Consider the following 24,600-nt stretch of genomic DNA (forward strand, 5'->3'; position numbering starts at 1 on the left):
TAAATAAGCCTTATAAATTTGAAGTCCTGGTGGCACAGTTGTTAAGATCTTGGCTACTAACCAAAAGGCCGACAGTTCATATTCACCAGCTGCTCCTTGGAAACCCTTTGGGGCAATTCTACTCTGTTCTGTAGGGTCACTATGAGTCAGAATTGGCTCTGCAGCAACTGGTTTGTTTTTTTTATTTTTTATTAATTGTGGCAACATATAGAAGACAATGGTCCCAGTTAAATTTTTTTTGAGTATAATGTGCCAGGCATTGTATTAAGTGCTTGTAGTAGGTATTTTTTTTTTTTTTAGTAGGTATAGGAATTAACTTCCCAACAGAAAATACACTCTACATGGTCAGTCTAAGGCTCTCAGAGCAATTATATTATTTTCCCCCAAACAGAACTTTAATATCACTAGTGTTCAACACGTCAAATCTATTCTTGAGATGGTGTCTAAAATCAGGTGGGATACACTCAAGGTTATATTTTGGCTCTTGTAGACTTGCTCTAATTTTCTTCAGTTTCAGCTTGAACTTACATATGTGCAATTGATGGTCTCTTCCACAGTCGGCCGCCTGGCTTTGTTCTGACCGATGATATTGAGTTTTTCCATTGTCTCTTTCCACAGATGTAGTCGATTTGATTCCTGTGTGTTCCATCTGGCGAGGTCCATGTGTATAGTAGCCGTTTATGTTGGTGAAAGAAGGTATTTGCAATGCAGAAGTCATTGATCTTGTAAAATTCTATCCTTCGATCTCTGGCATTTTTCTATCAGCAAGTCCATATTTACCAGCTACCAACCCTTTTTCTTTGCTTCCAACTTTCGCGTTCCAATCACCAGTAATTGTCATCCTGATTGCATGTTTGATCAAATTCAGACTGCAGCAGCTGACAAAAATCTTCAACTTCTTCCTGTTTGGCCTTAGTGGTTGGACTGTAGATTTGAATAATAGTCATATTAATTGGTCTTCCTTGTAGGTGTATGGATACTACCCTATCACTGACAGCGTTGTACTTCAGGGTAGATCTTGTAATTTTCTTTTTGACGATGAATGCAACACCATCCCTCTTCAAGTTGTCATTCCCAGCATAGTGGACTATATGATTGTCCAATTCAAAATGGCCAATACCAGTCCATTTCAGCTCACTAACGCCTAGGATATCAATGTTTATGCATTTCACTTCATTTTTGAAGATTTCAAATTTTCCTAGATTCATACTTCATACATTCCAGGCCCCAATTTTTAATGGATGTTTGCAGCTGTCTTCTCGTTTTGAGTCATACCACATCAGCAAATGAAGGTCCCACAAGCTTAACTCCATCCACATCATTAAGGTCGACTCTACTTTGAGGAGGCAGCTCTTCCCTAGTCTCCTTTTGAGTGTCTTCCAGCCTGGGGGGCTCATCTTCCAGCAGTATATCAGACAATGTTCCGCTGCTATTCTTAAGGTTTTCACTGGCTAATTCTTTTCAGAAGCAGACTGCTGGACCCTTCTTCCTAGTCTGTCTTAGTCTGGAAGCTCAGCTCAAACCTGTCTTCTATGGGTGATTCTGCTGGAACCTGAATACTAGTGGCATAGTTTCCAGCATCACAGCAGCATGCAAGGCCCTACAGTATGATAAACTGACAGAACTTCAGCATATCCCACCTGAATTTAGAGAACACCTCAAGAATAGATTTGACACGTTAAACACTAGTAACCGGAGACCAGATGAGTTGTAGCATGACATCAAGGACATCATACATGAAGAAAGCGAGAGGTCATTGAAAAGACAGGAAAGAAAGAAAAGACCAAGATGGATGTCAGAGGAGGCTCTGAAACTTGCTCATGAACGTTGAGCAGCTAAAGCAAAAGGAAGAAACGATGAAGTAAAAGAACTGAACAGAAGATTTCAAAGGGCAGCTCGAGAAGAAAAAGTATTATAATGATGTGTGCAAAGAGCTAGAGATAGAAAACTAAACGGGAAGAACATCCTCGGCATTTCTCAAGCTGAAAGAACTGAAGAAAAAAATTGAAGCCTTGTGTTGCAATAGTGAAGGATTCTATGCGGAAAATATTAAATGACAGGGGAAGCATCAAAAGAAGATGGAAAGAATACACAGAGTCATTATACCAAAAAGAATTAGTCAACTTTCAACCATTTCAAGAGGCAGCATATGATCAGGAACCGATGGTACTGAAAGAAGTCGTCCAAGCTGCTTTGAAGGCACTGGTGAAAAACAAGGCTCCAGGAATTGATGGAATATCAATTGATTTGTTTCAACAAACAGATGCAGCGCTGGAGGTGCTCACTTATCTATGCCAAGAAATATGGAAGATAGCTTCCTGGCCAACTGACTAGAAGAGATCCATATTTATGCCTATAAAGGTGATCCAACTGAATGTGGAAATTATAGAACAATATCATTAATATCAAATGCAAGCAAAATTTTGCTGAAGATCATTCAAAAATAGCTGCAGAAGTATATCGACAAGGAACTGCCAGAAATTCAGGCCAGTTTCAGAAGAGGACGTGGAAACAGGGATGTCATTGCTGATGTCAGATGGATCTGGCTGAAAGCAGAGAATACCAGAAGGATGTTTACCTGTGTTTTATTGACTATGCGAAGACATTGGACTGCGTGGATCATAACAAATTATGCATAACATCACGAAGAATGGGAATTCCAGAAGACTTAATTGTGCTCATGAGGGACCTTTACATAGATGAAGAGGCAGTTGTTTGGACAGAACAAGGGGATATTGATTTGTTTAAAGTCAAGAAAGTTGTGGGTCAGGGCTGTATTCTTTCACCATACCTCTTCAATCTGTATGCTGAGCAAATAATCTGAGAAGCTAGACTATATGAAGAAGAACAGGGCATCAGGATTGGAGGAAGACTCATTAACAACCTGCATTATGCAGATGACACAACCTTCCTTGCTGAAAGTGAAAAGGACTTGAAGCACTTACTAATGAAGATCAAAGACCACAGCCTTCAGTATGGATTGCACCTAAACGTAAAGAAAACAAAAATCCTCACACCTGGACCAGCGAGCAACATTATGATAAACAGAGAAAAGATTGAAGTTGTCAAGGATTTCATTTTACTTGGATCCACAATCAACAGCTATGGAAGCAGCAGTCAGGAAATCAAAAGACGCATTGCATTGGGCAAATCTGCTGCAAAGGGCCTTTTCAAAATGTTGAAAAGTAAAGATATCACCTTGAAGACTAAGGAGTGCCTGACCCAAGCCGTGGTATTTTCAATCGCATCATATGCATGTGAAAGCTGGACAATGAATAAGGAAAACTGAAGAAGAATTTACGCCTTTGAATTATGGTGTTGGTGAAGAATATTGAATACACCATGGACTGCCAAAGAATGAAGAAATCTGTCTTGGAAGAACTAGAGCCAGGATGCTCCTTAGCAGCAAGGATAGTGAAACTGCATCTTAAATACTTCGGAAATGTTGTCAGGAGGGATCGGTCCCTGGAGACGGATGTCATGCTTGGCAAAGTACAGGGTCAGCAGAAAAGAGGAAGACCTTCAATGAGGTGGATTGACACAATGGCTGCAACAATGAGCTTAAGCGTTACAACGATTGTAAGGATGGCTCAAGACCAGGCAGTGTTTCATTCTGTTGTTTTCTTAATAGATTTTATTATGCCAATTGACTTAGATGTCTCCTGAAACCATGGTCCCCAAACTCTGCCCACACTGCACTGGCCTTCAAAGCATTCAGCTTATTCAGTAAACTTCTTTGGTTTTGGTTTGGTCCAGTTGTGCTGCCTTCGCCTGTATTGTGTGTTATCTTTCCCCTCACCTAAAGTAGTTCTTATCTACTAATTAGTGAATATCCCTCTCCCACCCTCCCGCCCTCCCCCATTTCGTACCCTTCAAAGAATATTTTCTTCTCTGTTTAAACTGTTTCTCGACTTCTTATAATATTGGCCTTATGCAATATTTTTCCTTTCGCAAATGACTAATTTCACTCAGCGTAATGCCTTCCAGATTCCTCCATGTTGTGTAATGTTTGACAGTTTCATCACTGTTCTTTATCGATGCCTAGTATTCCACTGTGTGAATGTACCATAATTTATTTATCCATTCATCCGTTGACGGGCACCTTGGTTGCTTCCACCTTTTTCCTATTGTAAACAGTGCTGCAATGACCATGGGTGTGCATATCTCTGTTCATGAAAAGGCTCTTATTTCTCTAGGATATATTCCAAGGAGTGGGATTGCTGGATCGTATGGTATTTCTATTTCTGGCTTTTTAAGGAAGTGCCAAATCGATTTCCAAAGGGCTTGTACAATTTTGCATTCCCACCAGCCGTGTATAAGTGTTCCAATCTCTCCACAGCCTCTTCAAAGTTTATTGTTTTGTGTTTTTTGGATTAATGCCTGCCTTGTTGGAGTGAGGTGGAATCTCACTGTAGTTTTGATTTGCATTTCTCTAATGGCTAATGATCGTGAGCATTTCCCGTGTATCTGTTAGCTACCTGAATGTCTTCTTTAGTGAAGTGTCTATTCATATCTTTTGCCCATTTTTAAATTGGGTTATTTGTCTTTTTGCAGTTGAGTTTTTGCAGTATCATGTACATTTTAGAGATCAGGCACTAACCAGAAATGTCATAGTTAAAAACTTTTTCCCAGTCTGTAGGTAATCTGCATTCTTTTGGTGAAGTCTTTTGATGAGCCTAAGTGTTTGATTTTTAAGAGCTCCCAGCTATCTAGTTTTACTTCTGCATTGTAAGTAATGTTTTGTATACTGTTCATGCCATGTATTAGGGCTCCTAACGTTGTCCCTATTTTTTCTTCCATGATCTTTATCATTTTAGATTTTATATTTAGGTCATTGATCCATTTTGAGTTAGTTTTTGTGCATGGAGTGAGGTATGGGTCTTGTTTCATTTTTTTGCAGATGGATATCCAGGTACGCCAGCACCATTTGTTAAAAAGACTGTCTTAGGCAGGGCCACATGAGCCAGAGACTTACATCATCCTGAGACCAGAAGAACTAGATGGTGCCCAGCCACAACCGATGACTGCCCTGACAGGGAGCACAACAGAGAACCCCTGAGGGAGCAGCAGATCAGTGGGATGCAGACCCCAAATTCTCATAAAAAGACCAGACTTAATGGTCTGACTGAAACTAGAAGAATCCCAGCGGTCACGGTCCCGAAACCTTCTGTTGGCCCAGGACAGGAACCATTCCCGAAGACAACTCATCAGACATGGAAGGGACTGGACAATGGGTTGGAGAGAGATGCTGATGAAGAGTGAGCTACTTGTATCAGGTGGACACATGAGACTGTGTTGGCATCTCCTGTCTGGAGGGGAAATAGGAGGGTAGAGAGGGTTAGAAACTGGCAAAACCGTCATGAAAGGAGAGACTGGAAGGAGTAGAGGGCTGACTCGGGGAGAGTAAGTGGGAGTATGGAGTAAGGCGTATATAAGCTTATATGTGACAGACTGACTTGATTTGTAAACTTTCACTTAAAGCACAATAAAAATTATTTAAAAAAAAAGACTGTCTTTTCTCCATTTAACTGTTTTGGGGCCTTTGTCAAATATCAACTGCTCATATGTGGATGGACTTATGTCTGGATTCCCAATTCTGTTCCATTGGTCTATGTATCTGTTGTTGCACCAGTACCAGGCTGTTTTGACTACTGTGGCGGTATAATAGGTTCTAAAATCAGGTAGAGTGAGGCCTCCACTTTGTTCTTCTTTTTCAGTAATACTTTACTTATACGGGGCCTCTTTCCCTTTCATATGAAGTTGCTGATTTGTTTTTCCATCTCATTATAGAATGTCTTTGGAATTTGAATCGGAATTGCATTAAATACATAGATCACTTTTGGTAGAATAGATATTTTTATAATGTTAAGTCTTCCTATCCATGAGCAAGGTGTGTTTTTCAACTTATGCAGGTCTCTTGGTTTCTTGCAGAAGTGTATTGTAGTTTTCTTTGTATAAATCTTTTACAATCTGGTAAGGTTTATTCCTAAGTATTTTATCTTCTTCGGGGCTACAGCAAATGGTATTGATTAGCTTTTTTCCTCTTCGATGTTCTTTTTGTTGGTGTAGAGGAATCCAACTGATTTTTGTATGTTTATCTTGTACCCCAATAGTCTGCTGAACTCTTCTATTAGTTTCAGTAGTTTTCTGGAGGATTCCTTAGGGTTTTCTGCGTCTAACATCATGTCATCTGCAAATAGAGATAATTTTACTTATTCCTGCCAATCTGGATGCCCTTTATTTCTTTGTCTAGCCTAATTGCTCTGGCTAGGACTTCCAGCAAAATGTTGAATAAGAGCGGTGCTAAAGGGCATACCTGTCTGGTTCCCGTTCTTAAGGGGAATGCATTCAGGCTCTCTACATTTCAGATGATGTTGGCTTTGTATAGATGCCCTTTATTATGTTGAGGCATTTTCCTTCTATTCCAACTTTGCTGAGAGTTTTTATCATGAATGGGTGTTGAACTTTGTCAAATGCCTTTTCTACATCGATTGATAAAATCATGTTATTCTTGTCTTTTGTTTTATGTATGTGGTGGATTACATTAATTGTTTTTCTAATGTTGAACTATCCCTGCATACCTGGTGAGACTCCCGCTTGGTCATGGTGAATTATTTTTTTGATATGTTGTTGAATTCTATTGGCTAGAATTTTGTCGAGGATTTTTGCATCTACATTCATGAGGGATATAGGTCTATAATTTTCTTTTCTTGTGGTGTCTTTACCTGGTTTTGGTATCAGGGATACGCTGGCTTCACACAATGAGTTTGGTAGTATTCCGTCGTTTTCTATGCTCTGAAATACCTTTATTTAGTAGTAGTGGTGTTAACTCCTGTCTGAATGTCTGGTATAACTCTGCAGTGAAGTGGTCTAGGCCAGGGCTTTTTTTTTGTTGGGAGTTTTTTGGTTACCTTTTCAATCTCTTCTTTTGTTATGGGTCTATTTAGTTGTTCTACTTCTGTTTGTGTTAGTTTAGGTAGGTAGTGTGTTTCTAGGAAATGATCCATTTATTCTAGGTTTTCAAATTTGTTAGGGTACAATTTCTCATAGTAATCTGATATGATTCTTTTAATTTCAGTTGGATCTGTTGTAATATCGCCCATCTCACTTCTTATTTGGGTTATTTGCTTCATCTCTTGTTTTTCTTTTGTCAGTTTGGCCAATGGTTTATCAATTTTGTTGATTTTTTCAAAGAACCAGCTTTTGGTCTTGTTAATTCTTTCAATTGTTTTTCTGTTTTCTATTTCATTTAGCTCTGCCCTAATTTTTATTATTTGTTTTCTTCTGGTGCCTGAGGGTTTTTTTTTGTTGCTCTCTTTCTATTTGTTCAAGTTGTAGGGATAATTCTTTGATTTTGGCCCTTTCTTCTTTTTGGATATGTGCATTTATTGATACAAATTGACCTCTGAGCACTGCTTTCGCTGTGTTCTGAAGGTTCTGAGAGGAAGTGTTTTTGTTCTCACTGGCATCTATGAATTTCTTTATTCCAACCTTCATGTCTTCTACCATCCAGTCTATTTTAAGCAGGGTATTGTTCAGTTTCAAAGTGTTTGATTTCTTTTCCCTGGTTTTTCTGTTATTGTTTCCACTTTTATGGCCTTATGGTCAGAGAAGATGCTTTGTAATATTTCAATGTTTTTGATTCTGCTAAGGGTTCTTTTATGACCTAATATGTGATCTATTCTACATACTGTCCCATGTGCACTAGAAAAGAAAGTATACTTTGCAGCTGTTGGGTGGAGTGTTCTGTATATGTCTATGAGGTCATGTTGGTTGATTATGGCATTTAGATCTTCTGTGTCTTTATTCAGCTTCTTTCTGGATGTCCTGTCCTTCACTGAGAGTGGTGTGTTGAAGTCTCCTACTATTATTGTGGAGCTGTCTATCTCACTTTTCAATGCTGATAGAGTTTGTCTTATGTACCTTGCAGTCCTGTCACTGAGTGCATAAATATTTAATATGATTATATCTTCTTGCTATATAGTCCCTTTAATCATTATATAGTGTCCTTCCTTCTCCTTTATGACGAATTTAACTTTAAAGTCTGTTTTGTCAGAAATTAAATATTGCCACTCCTGCTCTTTTTTTCATTGTTGTTTGCTTGATGTATTTTTTTTTTTCTTTTCATCCTTTGAGTTTCAGTTTGTGTCTTTAAGTCTACGTGTGTCTCTTGGAGGCAGCACATAGACAGATCATGTATTTTAATCCATTCTGCCACTCTCTGTCTCTTTATTGGTGCATTTAGTCCATTTACATTCAGCGCAAGTATGGATAGGTGTGAATTTAGTGCTATCATTTTGATGTCTTTTTTTGCATGTCATTAACAGTTTCTTTTTCCCACTTAATTTTATGAGCTAAGTAGATTAGCTTTATATATTGTCCTTTCTTCATTTTCATTGTTATTCACTTTGTTTCTGCTGAGTCTGTATTTTTTTCTTCTATTTCATTTTCATGTGTAGGATAGTTTGTCTCCTTTGTGGTTACCTTATTATTTACCCCTATTTTCTAAATTTATAACTCACTTTTATTTCTTTGTATTGCTGTATCGTCTTCTCCATATGGAAGATCTTTTAATGTTGCCTTCTTTTACATAATAACATCGTTGTTACCCTGTTTTGAGTGTTATTTAATCTTGAATTATTTTTTTGATTTCCTTGTCTGGGTTGACTTCTGGTTGCTCTGCCCAGTGTTCTAGTCTTGAGTTGATACCTGATATTGTTGATATTCTAACCAAAGAACTCCCTTTAGTATTTCTTGTAGTTTCGGTTTGGCTTTTACAAATTCCCTAAACTTCTGTTTATCTGGAAATGTCCTAATTTCACCTTGATATTTGAGAGACAGTTTTGCTGGATATATGATTCTTGACTGGCAATTCAATTCCTGCAATTTTTTCAATATGTCATCCCATTGCCTTCTTGCCTGCATGGTTTCAGCCGAGTAGTCCAAGCTTATTCTTATTGGCTCTCCTTTGTAGGTGACTTTTCGTTTATCCCTAGCTGCTCTTAAAATTCTCTCTTTATCTTTGGTTTTGGCAAGTTTGATTATAATATGTCTTGGTGATTTTCTTTTAAGATCTACCTTATGTGGAGTTCGATGAGCGTCTCGGATAGATATCTTCTCGTCTTTCACGATATCAGGGAAGTTTTCTGGCAAGGAATCTTCAGCAATTCTCTCTGTATTTTCTGCTGTCCTTCCTGTTCTGGTACTCCAATCACTTGTAGGTTATTTCTCTTGATAGAGTCCCACATGATTCTTAAGGTTTCTTCATTTTTTTTAATTCTTTTATCTGATTTTTCTTCAAATATATCAGTGCCAAGTGCTTTATCTTCAAGTTCAGAAATTCTGCCTTCCACTTGCTCCAATCTGCTTCTCTGAATTTTCTGAATTTCTGATTGCTGTCTGTCTATGGATTTTTCCAACTTATTAAATTTTTCATTGTGTTGCTGAATAATCTTTTTAATTTCTTCAATTGCTTTATCTGTGTTTCTTGGCTTCTTCTGTGTATTGCCTCATTTCCTTCCTGATGTCTTGAAGGGTTCTGTATATTAATCTTTTGTACTCTGCCTCTGGAAATTCCAGGAAGGCACTTTCATCTAAAAGATCCCTGGATTCTTTCTTTTGAGAGCTTGTTGAGGTGATCATGGTCTGTTTCTTTATGTGAGTTGATATTGACTGTTGTCTCCGAGCCATCTACAAGTTATTGTTTTAGTTTATTTTATGTTTGCTTACTGTGTTGTAGCTTCATGCTTTGTTTTGTTTTGATATGCCCAAATGGGTTGCTTGAGTGAGCTGGCTTGATTATTTTCACCTTTAGAGCTCTGATGTCCTGTCCCCAAATGGCTAGAGCTATTATCAGGTATATCAGTCTAGAAGTCCATTCATTTTTCTTGCATGAATTCAGCTCAGTTTTTCAGTTAGCTGATCATCAAGTGTGTGGTACAGGCTTTGTCCTATAGTCTTAGAAGGGCAGGGGTAATTGGTGTAGGTACCGGTATCTGGTTGCTGTAGAGGTCACACTCTGAAAAAGGCAGGGGACTGAGAATCATCCCTCACGTGTCTCTGAGGAAGGTGTGTTCCCTGATCCATACAGCGTACAGGTGGGTGGGTTCTGCAGGTGGACCACGGGCACCCAATGTTTTTGATTGTAAGGACTGGGAGGTACCAGTTATCCTTGCACCCCTGTCACAGGTGGCTGGGTGACCTGAGTGGAGCTACCAGTCCTTAGGCCCCTGATATGGGAAGGTGAAGACCGTGTTTAATAGGCAAAGCAGTCTCGAACATGAAACACCAACCTCTCCACCACACAGCTGAAAGGGTTGCAGTCTGCCAACAAGGGCTTATTCTCCTGAAATAGGTGCACAAAAGCCATGCCGAGGGGAAAGGTACTCAAAGTCCACAGACTGTTTATGCCAGGACAGGATCCACTTCTGTCCTCAGCTCCCCCGGATAGTAGAGCTGGCAAATTGTCTTTTCCCCCAGTGCTAATTTAATCCTTCTCCATGGCTGGGAGGATGGCTCTAGGCACTCAACAGGGCCCATCTCAGGCCCAGGGAAGTCAGCCACTGAAGCCGGCTTGTAAGGGGGCTGCAGGGGGTGGGGGAGTGTGGGAAAATATTCACAAGTTCTTAGCTTTTGCTGAAAGCGCCATTCTGCTCTGGTTCCAGAGGTGTGAGTTGGGTGTGTGGGTGGCTGCTTCTCCCTGGGGAAACTGCTGCCGCTCTGGGAAATGCTGCCTGAGGACTCCCAGTGGTTCGGTAACTCCTCTCCGCTTCTGAACCGTCTCTTCCTTCCCCTGCCCCTCAGGTCATTTTCTAAGCTTGCCTTTGATGTTCAGGGCTCCTAGCTTGTCATAAATATACTCGTTTTGTTACTGGAATAAGGTTCTTGCCTGTACTGGTCAAGAATGAGCAGGTAACGCACATAGTTTTCCACATGAGCATAGCTTTATTGAAAAGGCTTGGGAGCGGAGACAAGGAGGGCCTAGAGCAATACTTACCCTCATCTCACAGAACAAAACAAAGGCCCACATTTTTAAAAGTTCTTGGGCGGGAAAAGATTCATGTTTATTCATAGGCATAGGTGGGGATATGTTAACTAAGGTATGCGCAGCAGCTTTCTAAGATGGCTCCTGTCCTGGAGGCCTGTGGGATTCGTAGCAGGACTTATTATTGGGTGTCACGCCCGCACAGTCTCTTGCTCCCCGGATACAAGTCCCTGGCTGGGCCTGCAGCCCCTCATTGCCCCGGTGGAAGGGGTTACACAGCGGTCAGGTGGATGTTCTGTGCATGTCCCTGGGCCTGGTTTTCTCCAGCTGCTTATGAAAGGCAACTTTAAAAGGTATTTTTAGACGCCCTGCCCCATTGTTCTCAGGAATGGCTTTGTTTCTGTGCCTTGGCCCATTTCTTGTTATTTTGTTTGCAGATTTTGGGGGCCCTCTGTTCCTTGTCTTACTAAGTCTCTAGGTTCCACACTCAACCCCCTATTACCTCTCTTATAATATAGTCTCTTTTTCTTGGATTTGCTTCTCCTCTAACCACACCAATCTCTTTGCTATTTTTCAAACAGGCGCCCTCTGATCTCAGGGCCTTTGCTCCCTGTCTTAGTTTCACTTGTTTTTTCAGCTTTTTGTTGTAAAGAGGGCTCGATGGAAGTGTCTGTCTATTCTGCCATCTTGGCTCCACCTCCACAAAAATGCTTGCATGGAATATCTAGAATGGACAAATCCATAGAAACACACAGAAGATTGATGGTTGCCAAGGCCTAGGAGAAGGGAAGAATTGCGAGTAACCTCTTAACGGGCAATGTGTATTGTTCTGGAGTGATAATCAGGTTCTAGAAGTAGGTGGTGGTTACAGAACATTGTGGGTTCATTAACTGACACTGATTTTGATTTAACATCAAAATGGTTCATTGCATGTTATAATAACTCTACCTCAATGATAAAACCGTTCCATCAAGTCTGGTATTTGGACGAAAAATAAGCACAAACACAAAAATCTATCAATAGAAGGAAGAAATCATGTAGGTAAGAAACCGATCCACATATATGTGAGAATTCAGTACGTAATAAAGATACCATTTAAAACAGTGCGGCAAAAATCTTGTAATAACAAGTTTATGGATAATAGATGATACATTTGTGAAAGACATGTAAACTAATTACCTCTTGAATTCAGGAATATACTAAATATATTATAAACCTACACTTAACATTTAAAATCTCTAAAGGGGTCAAGTGTGCCTGACCCAAGCCATGGTGTTTCCAGTTGCCTCATATGCCTATGAAAGATGGACAATGAATAAGGAAGATGGAAAAAAAAAATTGATGCCTTTGTATTATGGAGTTGGCTAAGAATACTGAATATGCAATGGACTGCCAGAAGAACAAACAAATCTGTCTTGGAAAAAGCACAGCCAGATTACTTCTTAGAAACAAGGATGTCTAGACTTCATCTCACATACTGTGGACATGTTATCAGAAGGGACCAGACACTGGAGAAGTTCATCACTCTTGGTAAAGTAGGGGATCACCAAAAAAGAGAAAGACCCTCAGTGAGATGGATTGACACAGTGGTGGCAACAACGGGCTCAAGCATAACAATGGTCATGAAGATTGTGCAAGACCAGGCAGTGTTTCATTCTGTTGTCCCTAGGGTCTCCGTGAGTCAGAACCAACTCAACAGCACCTAAAAACAACAACAAAGGGTTCAGAAGAGAATAGAATAGAAAGCCGCAGTACAACTTAAATATTTTCCAAAAAACATGATTGTTTACAGCGACTCTCAGTTGACTAAAGGAAGTGTAGTAATTAATGCACAAACAACATTTTCTGGATAACCATTAATCTGAGATAACATTCACATTTGTGATCATGAAGGCTGGCTGAGAAATGTTGTACACAAGAATTCCAGAACTAAAGGAGGCAGAACTTGTTCCAAAGTAAAGAAGTAAAGCAGTTTCAACTATTTTCTAACATCTGGATGCAAAATCACCTGGTTTATTGTTCGGTAGCCTAAAAACCAGATAGGCACTAGTGAGAGAAATTCTTAGACCACATCTTTCCCCTGAAATCTATTTTGTCCCTTAGTTCTTTCAAAGCATTCTTATCAGGCTTTATTAGAATAATGTAGCACTTTGGGGCAAAGATGCAACCTAGTAGCCCCATACTAGAGGTCAAGATGGAGAAGATCTCCATGGCCACCATGGCCTTCCCCTTGGTGCTGTGGTAGACAGGAAGGAAGGTGACCCAAACACTGCAGAACATCAACATGCTGAATGTCAGACACTTGGCTTCACTGAAGGTATCAGGCAGGTTCCTGGCCCCGTAAGCCAAGGAAAAAGTCCCCATGCCCAAGGATCCCAGGTATCCCAGGACACAGTAGAAGGCAGTGACTGAGCCCTTATTGCACTCAACGATGAGGTGTCTGGGCTCAGAGTGTGTGTCTATGTCAATGAAAGGGGGAGAGGTACCCAGCCAGATACCACAGATAATCACTTGGATCAGAGAGCAGATGGCAACCACAGAGTTAGAAGCCCCTGAAACCAGCAACCACCTCATGGTTCTTCCGGGTTTCATGGCCTTCAATGCCAGAATCACAGTAAGGGTTTTGGCCAAAACAGTAGAAACAGCCACAGTGAACACAACTCCAAATGTGATGTGTCGGAGAAGGCAGGTGGCTGTGTTGCGACAGCCAATGAAGAGTAAGGAGCAGAGGAAGCCAGGAGGAGGGAGAGGAACAGCATGTAGCTAAGAGCGTGGTTTTTGGCCTTGACTATGGGAGTGTCTCGGTGCTTCACAAAGACCCACAGAACCGCAGCTGTGACAACAGAGAAGCACAAGGCAATGCAGGCCAGAGTCACCCCCAGTGAATCTTCAAAGGACAGGAAAGTCACAACCTTTGGGAGGCAGTGATTTCTCTCACTGTTTGGGTACTCATGGGCTGGACACTAGACACATTGCTGTGCATCTGGAGAAAAAGCAAAGATTCGGCATTTCAGTTTCAAAAGCTCTTCATTTTACCAAGTTTACATTTGCCTTCTTTGTGCAGACTGACCTCCTCAGATTAATACTCAGACACACCAGATTAAGATTCTGTATTCCTGACCCAGAAACCCTGGTGGCGCAATAGTTAAGTGCTACCGCTGCTAACCAAAATGTCGGCAGTTCGAATCTGCCAGGCAGTCCTTGGAAACTCTATGGGACAGTTCTACTCTGTCCTATAGGGTCACTATGAGTCAGAATCGACTCGGTGGCAGTGGGTTTTTAGGTTTATTCCTGATCCAGGGAGAATGCTTTCAGCTGCAGGTAAGAAAAAACCCAGTCAAACTGAATCTTCAGCTAATGGTACAAAAAAGGTCTATTATATTGTTAAGCACTAAGATTGTCACAACCATTTCCTCTGCTGTCCCCAGTGTATTCTTGATGATTGGCCCTGTACTGCCATAGTTTACAGTATTTTCATGGAATAATCAAGTCTAAAAGTTTCCTTATTCTCACTCAGATTGAGACAGAAAGAAGATTCATGTAGCTCTCTGAAGTGTGAGGATTGTCTTTCCCCAAAAAATTTAGCGCTGTTCTTCTTGATGTTTCTAACCATAAAGGTTCCCTCCTCCCCCCTTTTTTTTCTAAATCAGTTACTGGCTGTGATGGTTAAGGCTGTGTGTCGACTTGACTGGGCCATGATTCTCAGTGGTTTGAGAGTCCTGTGATGCTGTGATGACTTCCATGATGAGACTTGATATTATGGGATCATCTCCATGATGGGATCTTCTGTGAGTAACCAATCAGTTGAAAGGGAGTTTCCTCGGGCGTGTGGCCTGCATTGAATATAAGTGGATATTCTGGCAAGACTTGTGGGCTTTTACTCATTCTGGATCCGGCAGGTGTTCATCTCCTGTTCATCTGACCTTAGATTCTTGGGACTTGAGCTAGCAGCTTTCCTGTGGTCTTGCCTGCTGGTCTTGGGATTCATCAGTCTTCACAGCCTGTGAGTGTGAGCCGTGCTCTCTGACCTGCTGATCTTGGGTTCGCCAGTCTCTGTGGCTATGTGCATCAGGAGAATCCTCTATCTTGAACCACAGACTTGGGATGTCCCAGCCTCTACAACCGTGTGAGCCATTTTCTTGATATAAATGCATATACTTATACACCTTATTGGTTTTTCTTCTCTAGCGAACCCAGTCTAAGACACAGGTTAAGGTGCTGGGAATTCACATTGACCAGTAGGGGCTATAACTAGTTCTGAACTTTGGTTTAACTTCGCACAAGATTCATAAGCTATGGGGTAAAAAACCCTGTTTCAGTAAAGTCAATTCCTACACACAGCAAACCTATAGGACAGAGTAGAACTTCCCCATAGGGTTTCCAGGTAGTGGCTGGTGAATTCAAACTTCCCGCCCTTTGCTTAGCAGACAAATGCCTAACAACTGTGCTAAGGGGTACAGAGATAGATACCAGAACATTCTTTGGGATTTGGTGGGAAGGTATGAAGGATGGATATTGCAGAAGCAAACGACAATGCCTTCTTATATTTCTTTTCTGTTTTAATAATAAGGGGTGTATCCTTTGACATATTGACCTTTTCATGAATATATAATGTCCTTCTTTGTTGTAATGATTTTTTGCTCAAAGTCTACATTGTCTGGTATTAGCATAGCAGCTCCAGCCCTCTTTTGGCTAATATTTGCATGGAATATCAATGTTCCATCCTGTCACTTTCACCGTATGTGTGTCTTTATAACTCACTGTATGTGAGTTTCTTATATGCAGTATTTGATCATTTATTTTTTTCTTTTCAATCCATTAGGCCAATCACTGCCTTTTAATTGGAGAGTTTCATCAATTTATATGGAAGGTAATTATTGATAAAAGAAGACTTCTGCTTTTTGTTTTCTACTTATCGTATGCCTTTTTTGTTCCAGAATTCCCGCATGATGGTCTTTTTTAATGATTCATATATTTTTTTCTTGTGTACTATTTTGATTCCCTCTTGTGTATTTTTCTGCATGTATTTTATAATTACATATATACAAAAAACATGTATACATAATTATGATTAATTGATTTTTATCTTGCAACTATTTAGATTACCTCTTGTGTATTTTTTCAGCGTATATTTTAGTGTATTCCTTAGTAGTGACCTTAGAGCTTACGATTATCATCTTAACTTTATAACAATCTATTCTGAATTAACACCAATTTAGTTCCAATAGTGTACAAAAGATCTACTCCTTTCCCATAATGTTGTAGCAATATTAGGTATAAAAGTAAATATGGTGAATGAATGAGTGAAAGAAAAAACAGAAGACAATCATGGCCTAGGACCCCACTGCAACTTCCCCTTCCTGTCCTTTTCATGGAGAGAATGGCGCGAGGGCTGGCGTTATTAGAGGGCAGTCATAAACATTCATACCTGTCTGATATGAAGTCGCTGTCTCTAGGCAAATTGTACAAATAAAGCAACAGAATGGCCTTTCTTCTTCTGGAATTTTCCTGGATCCTGGACCACAGCTCTGGCTACACACAGATTGAGGAGTCTGCAGAGAAACAAGGATGCATTGGTTATTACTTTGCACATTATTAGCAGTTTGTCCACTAATAAGCAAGAAATTGGATCTTCTATTACACTTTCTGGCACTTTTCCAGCTCCATCCTGTTGATATTACCTAGATCTCTAAATATAAATTACCAATAATATTTTTCCTCTTTCTTTAACTGGTTACACATACAATCAAAATTTTACCAAAGTAGCTGGTGACTTTTATCTCATACATCATCACCTGAAACATCCCCTGAGTGTTTCTCTCCTTTTTTTTTTGCTACTTTATCTTAAAGTCCTTTCAGTGTAGGTCACTGTATCATAAGGATTCTGAGGCCTTGTATGTCCACGGATAATTTTACCATGCCCCCATACTTGACTGGATATAAGAGTTTAGGTATTACATGGAAGAATTTAACAATGTGATAAATAGACTTCCTACTAGAGGTACCTACATAAATAAATTGAAGTGTACCAGCAAAGAACGATGAGTGGATGTTATGGACCCGATATTGGGGTTAATCCAAATCTGAGTTCATGAGTTCAGGTATAGTACCCCTTTGTCAGGCATTTAATGAAACCTTAAAAGTGGAAGTATCACTTCTGTACAAACATCCACAAAACTGCCCAAGATTGATAAACTGTAGTAAGTTGGATGAAATGACGGGCAGTGCTTTCAGAAGATAAACAAAACAATGATGACTTCTCGATAGAGAAATTACCAATAGAAAAAAGAATGAGGATGAAATCTATAAAGAGATCGCTGAAATCCAGACTCTATCTGTGTTTACAGTGCATCTAAACGTAGGGATTGGAGCATGCATGATTAAGACTCTTCTGTGATATAAGGAGGATAACCAAGTATAAAATTTAAAAAGTAGGTCCATTACCTCCCTTCAGTGTATGCATTCCAATACTTAACGCCTAATCGAACCCAAATTAAAAACAATCAAACAATTACACATATAAACTTACTCTTCCCAGAGGTGCAGCCGTATAATATGTGAAAGTAATATCATAAATTTAGCCCTGGGTTAACAGGGTGCCAACTCAATCGCCTCTCATGGCTCTGTTCAGATAAAGCTACAATGTATATGTCCAATTTTGAGATGATGTCATACCTCTTTGAATCCAACAGGCCATTCTATCATCTCTTTGTTGATGCCTAACTCTTGATCGTGTGGATTATTGAAGATAAACTCTCTGACTTTAATCAGCAGGCTAAAATCACCAGTAAAATTCACAGGGTTTCCAATATCATACCGTGTCATAGAGTTTTTTTTCTCATCCAAGAATATATTGTCCCCAGTGCTGTTTGTAAACTGGATATTCCTTATAAATGGATGAAGCTAGAGGTGAGGCATAATTTTAAAACAGGATTGCATTCAAATTAGAGATGGAGGGCTCATACCTACCAATTAATTCTTCTTTCCCCACCTCTCTACCCTCACGATTTTGTTATGGTAGTTGCTGATTTTTTTGTGTGTGCCCACCATCTCATGGTCTCAAGGGAGAATGCCACCAGGGCTCCAGAATAATGGAGGCCTAATCAAATCCAATCATGACGCCATCTAGAGGTTGGCTTACATGTTTGCTTTGATCCAACCCTGACCAAAAAAGTCTGCTCGCGGCTTCATTAAAACTGGTGTAAATGAAGATTTTAACATCCCAACAAATCCATTTTCATCCTAGCTAATCCCAGAATCTTACATGTATTGTGTGGGTTTTCATATGTCAAATTGGGACTATAACCCCCGCTCCCATGAGGTCGCAGGTTTGGTAAGAAAAAATAAATAAAGCACTTGTCAGACTGTCACCAGGTATGGCTCAAAAAAAGAACATTTCCCAAAGACATTTTAGAATACCAAGGAAGGGGAATGTATGTATCCCAGGGAGAAATAAAGACTTGACCCATTTTTACTTACCTGTGAATTCGCATGAGTTGTGGTTGGGTCATATCTTACATATTAGGCCTTAAGAAACTTTTCTGATAACCATTTCTTATTGCATGGTCTTTAACTGAACTTCTCCCCACACCCCATGACCAGGGTTTTCCAAGTTGATACTCAAAAATTGCACTTATCAGTATATCCACTGGGAACAATCTTTCATTCATTTTGCCTGATCCTATTGACCATGAGTCACAAGCCTGGTCATGCTGCTGTGCCTCAATAGAATACCACCAATGCCATTAGGTGAACAATACAAATCCTGCCTCTGGAGGAGATGTACCTGCCAGGGGAGGAGCGTAGGTCCCTCTGCATTTCCTGTAGATCCCATTTCTGTGTTAATCAGAAGCATTTCATGGAGGGCTTGGGCCACAGTATATACAGCATTATAGACAGGATAGCTAGAATCAGACAAGTTCATCATGCCCAGAGAGACTGGCACCGACTCTAAGGAAGCATTTGGTGGGCAGTTCTCGATTTCTTCACACTGTGTCCCAACAATCAAACAATTAAATATTTGAAGCCAGATTTTCCTGAGGTAAAAGTCTTCTGGATACCTGGATGGGTTCACTCCCTTGACAAAGTGTCTGAAGCCAGGGATTGCCTTCTCCCAATGTGAAAATAAGAGGCTTCCATAGATGTCATGCAAAAGATTATGCCAGTTTTCTTCCATGATCCATACCTTTCCAGAGATTAAATAAGTTTCTGTGAAATAGCTTATAAATTTGATACTCTCAGCATCACCATACAGTATATACACATTTGCTAATGAATCCCTGATCCTGTCTCTCAACATCAACGTACTGACTTCGTGTAGTCTCCTGATCTCAGAGACTTTTTCTACAAAGGCCACACAGATACTTTCCTTTACTATCTCTGCTTCCAGGTTCTGGGGAACTGCTCCCCTTTCATATCTTCAGAGACAAAAAGCCCCACCCAGGTCCAGCCAAAATGCATCAATAACTGGATCATTCCATGGACCAGAAAGCCATCCTTGGAGGCCATCGGATACAGTGATGGGAACCGGTCTTTGTCACTCAGAATAGGATCAAAAGGACCATATGTGACCTGAACATGAAACAAAGAAAGGTCGTGAATCTGAGTTGCATGGGATTTCAGTGGTCTTCATTAGAGAGGGAGTAAGAGAATTCTCTCTGTGGAAGGGGGAATTAATGGAATATCTGCTGAAGAAAAATAAGAAACTGCATTGGACACTCCACAGTTCTTTTTTCATTCTGTTCAAACAGAAGACCATATATTCCAGCCTCCCTGCTTTCAGGACATGATGTGTAACCCCTGGTGTGACTTTCAGGCTAAAGCATAAAAGATGATGTGGAAGATCTCCGTGTGCTCGTCATCTCCTGCAGGTCAACAGAAGAAGGCACTAATATCAGCTGGTGCACCTGCACGATGGTAGTGTTTCCACCAGCTTTAAGCCTGTGGCTTAGTAACTGAGGCCCATCTCCCTAGCGATCAATGTTGGATATGAACCCTGATAATAAATATTTCCTGTTACACCCTTGATATTTTGGATTTAACTTAATACCTCAGCATACTGTAGATTATCCTGAGGAGCACAATTATAAACTCTGCGTCTCGAAATATGATTTTTCCATCACAGAATTCTCATAACGTAAGGCTCTTATTTTGGAGCCCTGGTGGTACAGTGGTTAAGAACATGGTTGTTAACCAAAAGTGCTGCAGTTCAAATCTACCAGCCGCTCCTTGGAAACCCCGTGGAGCAGTTCTACTCCGTGCTGTAGGGTCGCTATGAGTTGGAAGTGACTCGACAGCAATGAGTTTTTTTTTTTAAATCTTATTTTGGCCTTAATTCTTTCTGACTGCTGCTTGTCTTAGATCAGGTTCCCTGGAAAGGGACTTTGATATGGAGAGTGGCATGTGGAAAGTTCATGGGAGTGCCCTCAGGAGACACACCTCTGGGCACATGAGAAAAGCAGGATTGGACAGAGGGAGAAGCTGAACCATAAGACAGCTGCATCTGCATCTCAACTGATTGTTGGGGACTTTATTAATATACCATATTCAGACTACAGGGCCAGGCCTTACCCCCACATCAATTATTTATTGGCCTCTGTCTGTCCCCTGAGAAGGGTTTTATCCTGGTTGGGGAAGTTCCCTGCCTGGGGCATTTTCGACAAGGCACACAGCTATCTGTTGAAGGTGAGCAGATTATATTTCCAGAAGTTGGCGTGGATGTATTGGTCCTGAGCTGTAATCTGGGCTGAGCTTCAAAGGATACACAGCACTGCTCCTTCCCCTTCCTTCATCCTCCTTCATGGCACAAGTTATAAGCTCACAATCCTCAGAATTCATTGGAATTTGTGCACAACAGTCAAGGAATACATAAACCCTCCTTCCTCCTTTCCCTTGATCAGACAGGAGGGAATGCCATTGACACAACCTGATCTTATGTTTCCAGAGCTCACAATCCACTGACCTGTGGGTTTTTGTAGAGCTCCAGCAGTGTTCCAACCTCTGCAGAGGATGCTGATTTGCTTTCCATAATGCTAGCGACAGATTTGCTCTGTCTCCGGCAGTTGTGATTAGGGAGAATCTGCCTCCCTCCCGAGAGCCAAAACAGGGCACTCTCTGAGGTTCTGTGGTCCCTGGGAATGGCACTGTAGAGGTCAAAACCCAAGGACAGGTTGGGGAGCAGGTAGGGGTTCTTGTTGATCTCCTCAATGGCAAAGTGAAAGACCAGAACAAACTGGTAGTTTTTTGGGAACAACCTAAAAAGAGTGGACATCATAAGGGAGAATGATCAAGTCATAATTATTCAGGAGTAACTTTAAGCCAAGCCAAGGAAAAATAATATTTTAGAACTCTGTTTTTCTCCTTTGTTTCTTTAGTTCCTTTATTGCACCACAAGGAGACATCTTCTAGAATTTTTTCTAATCTCACTCTCAATTAAGTTTTTATACCCTAGATATAATGCATATCCAGTATATATAAGTACATACAGCATGACCAGTAAGCACGGCCTTACAGTAAGCAAGGTACACATGCATTTAGCTGGGTTTACTTACTAAACTGTAGTGAACAATTTCACATGGATTTCAATGTCTTTTTTATCAGTTTGTCGTACTGTGGGGGATTGCGTGTTGCTGTGATGCTGGAAGCTATGCCATCGGTATTAAGATACCAGCAGGGTCACCCATGGAGGACAGGTTTCAGCTGAGCTTCCAGACTAAGACAGACTAGGAAGAAGGACCCAGCAGTCTACTTCTGAAAAGCATTAGCCAGTGAAAACCTTATGAAAAGCAGTGGAGCATTGTCTGATAAAGTGCTGGAAGATGAGCCCCCCGGGTTGGAAGGCACTCAGAGATGGCTGGGGAAGAGCTGCCTCCTCAAAGTAGAGTCGACCTTAATGACATGGATGGAGTCAAGCTTTCAGATGTTCATTTGCTGATGTGGCACGACTCAAAATGAGAAGAAACAGCTGCAAAAATCCATTAGTAATCAGAACCTGGAATGTACGAAGTAAGAATCTAGGAAAATTGGAAATTGGCAAAAATCAAATGGAATGCAAAAATATCAATATCCTAGGCATTAGTGAGCTGAAATGGACTGGTATTGGCCGGCCATTTTGAATTGGACAATCATATAGTCTACTGTGCTGGGAATGCCAATTTGAAAAGGAATGGTGTTGCATTCATTGCCAAAAAGAACATTTCAAGATCTATCCTGAAGTACAACACAGTCAGTGATAGGATAATATCCACAGGCCTACAAGGAAGATCAGTTAATACAATTATTATTCACATTTATGCACCAACCACTAGGGCCAAAGATGAAGAAACAGAAGATTTTTATCAGCTGCTGCAGTCTGAAATTGATCAAATATGCAATCAAGATGCATTGATAATTACTGGTGATTGGATTGCAAAAGTAGGAAACAAAGAAGAAGGATCGGTAGTTGGAAAATATGGCCTTGGTGAAAGACACAATGCCGGAGATCAAATGATAGAATTTTGCAAGACCAACGACTTCTTCACTGCAAATACCTTCTTTCACCAACATAAACGGTGACTACGCACAGGGACCTCACCAGATGGAACACACAGGAATCAGACTGACTACATCTTTGGAAAGAGATCATGGAAAGGTCAATATCATCAGTCAGGACAAGGCCAGGGGCCAACTGTAGAACAGACCATCAATAGCTCATGTGCAAGTTCAAGCTGAAACTGAAGAAAACCGGAGCAAGTCCACGAAAGTCAAAATATGACCTTGAGTATAACCCACCTGAATTTAGAGACCATCTCAAGAATAGATTCAACGCACTGAACACTAGTGACTGAAGACCAGATGAGTTGTGGAATGACATCAAGGACATTATCCTTGAAGAAACCAACAGGTCATTGAAAAGAAAGAAAACACCAAGATGGATGTCAGAGGAGACTCTGAAACTTATTCTTGAATTGATGAAGTAAAAGAAATGAACAGAAGATTTCAAAGGGGGTCTCGAGAAGACAAAGTGAAGTATAATGACACGTGCAAAGAGCTTGAGATGCAAAACCAAAAGGGAAGAACACACGCAGCATTTCTCTAGCTGAAAGAACTGAAGAAAAAATTCAACCCTTGAGTTGCAATAGTGAAGGGTTCTATAGGGAAAATATTAAACAATGCAGGAGGCATCAAAAGAAGATGGAAGGAATACACAGATTCATTATATCAAAAAAAAAATTAGTCCATGTTCAACCATTTCAAGAGGCAGCATATGATCAGGAACCGATGGTACTGAAGGAAGAAGTCCAAGCTGCTCTGAAGGCACTGGCAAAAAACAAGGCTCCAGGAATTGATGGAATATCAATTGAGATGTTTCAACAAACAGATGTAGCACTGGAGGTGCTCTCTTGTCTATGCCAAGAAATATGGAAGACAGCTTCCTGGCCAACTGACTTGAAGAGATCCATATTTATGCCTATTCCCAAGAAAGGTGATCCAACCGACTGTGGAAGTTATAGAATAATATCATTAACAACAAACACAAGCAAAATTTTGCTGAAGATCATTCAAAAACGGCTACAGCAGTATATCGACAGGGAACTGCCAAAAATTCAGGCCGGTTTCAGAAGAGGATGTGGAACCAGGGATATCATTGCTGATGTCAGGTGGATTCTGGCTGAAAGCAGAGAATACCAGAAGGATGTTTACCTGTTATTTTATTTACTATGGAAAGGCATTAGGCTGTGTGGACCATAACAAATTATGGATAACATTGTGAAGAATGGGAATTCCAGAACACTTGATTGTGCTCATGAGGAACCTTTACATAGATCAAGAGGCAGTTGTTCGGACAGAACAAGGGGATACTGATTGGTTTAAAGTCAGGAAAGGTGTGCATCAGCATTGTATCCTTTCACCATACCTATTCCATCTGTATGCTGAGCAAATAATCTGAGAAGGTGGACCATATGAAGAAGAATAGGGCTTCAGAATTAGAGGGAGACTCATTTTTTTTTTCATTAACAACCTGCGTTATGCAGATGACACAACCTTGCTTGCTGAAAGTGAAGAGAACTTGAAGCACTTACTAATGAAGATCAAAGACCACAGCCTTCAGTATGGATTACACCTCAATATAAAGAAAACAAAAATCCTCACAACTGGACCAATGAGCAACATCATGATAAACGGAGAAAAGATCGAAGTTGTCAAGGATTTCATTTTACTTGGATCCACAATCAAAAGCCATGGAAGCAGCAGTCAAGAAATCAAAAGACGCATTGCATTGGGTAAATCTGATGTAAAGGACCTCTTTAAAATGTTGAAGAGCAAAGATGTCACCTTGAAGACTAAGGTGCGCCTGACCCAAGCCATGGCATTTTCAATCACATCATATGCATGTGGAAGCTGGACAATGAATAAGGAAGACTGAAGAAGAATTGATGCCTTTGAATTGTGGCGGTGGTGAAGAATAGTGAATATACCATGGACTGTCAAAAGAACGAACAAATCTGTCTTAGAGTAAGTACAACCAGAATGCTCCTTAGAAGCAAGGATGGCAAGGCTGTGTCTTACATATTTTGGACATGTTGTGAGGAGGGATCAGTCCCTGGAGAAGGACATCATGCTTGGCAGAGTACACG

General features: G+C 40.5%; 2 pseudogenes; both read right to left on the reverse strand.

The window, feature by feature from the left end:
* Positions 1–24,600, reverse strand: part of LOC126074056 (olfactory receptor 7G2-like) — a 678,546-nt pseudogene that overhangs the window by 206,837 nt on the left and 447,109 nt on the right.
* Positions 13,031–24,600, reverse strand: part of LOC126071043 (vomeronasal type-2 receptor 116-like) — a 46,392-nt pseudogene continuing 34,822 nt past the window's right edge.

This window comes from Elephas maximus, chromosome 3, assembly GCF_024166365.1.
Source record: "Elephas maximus indicus isolate mEleMax1 chromosome 3, mEleMax1 primary haplotype, whole genome shotgun sequence".
Lineage (NCBI taxonomy): Eukaryota > Metazoa > Chordata > Mammalia > Proboscidea > Elephantidae > Elephas > Elephas maximus.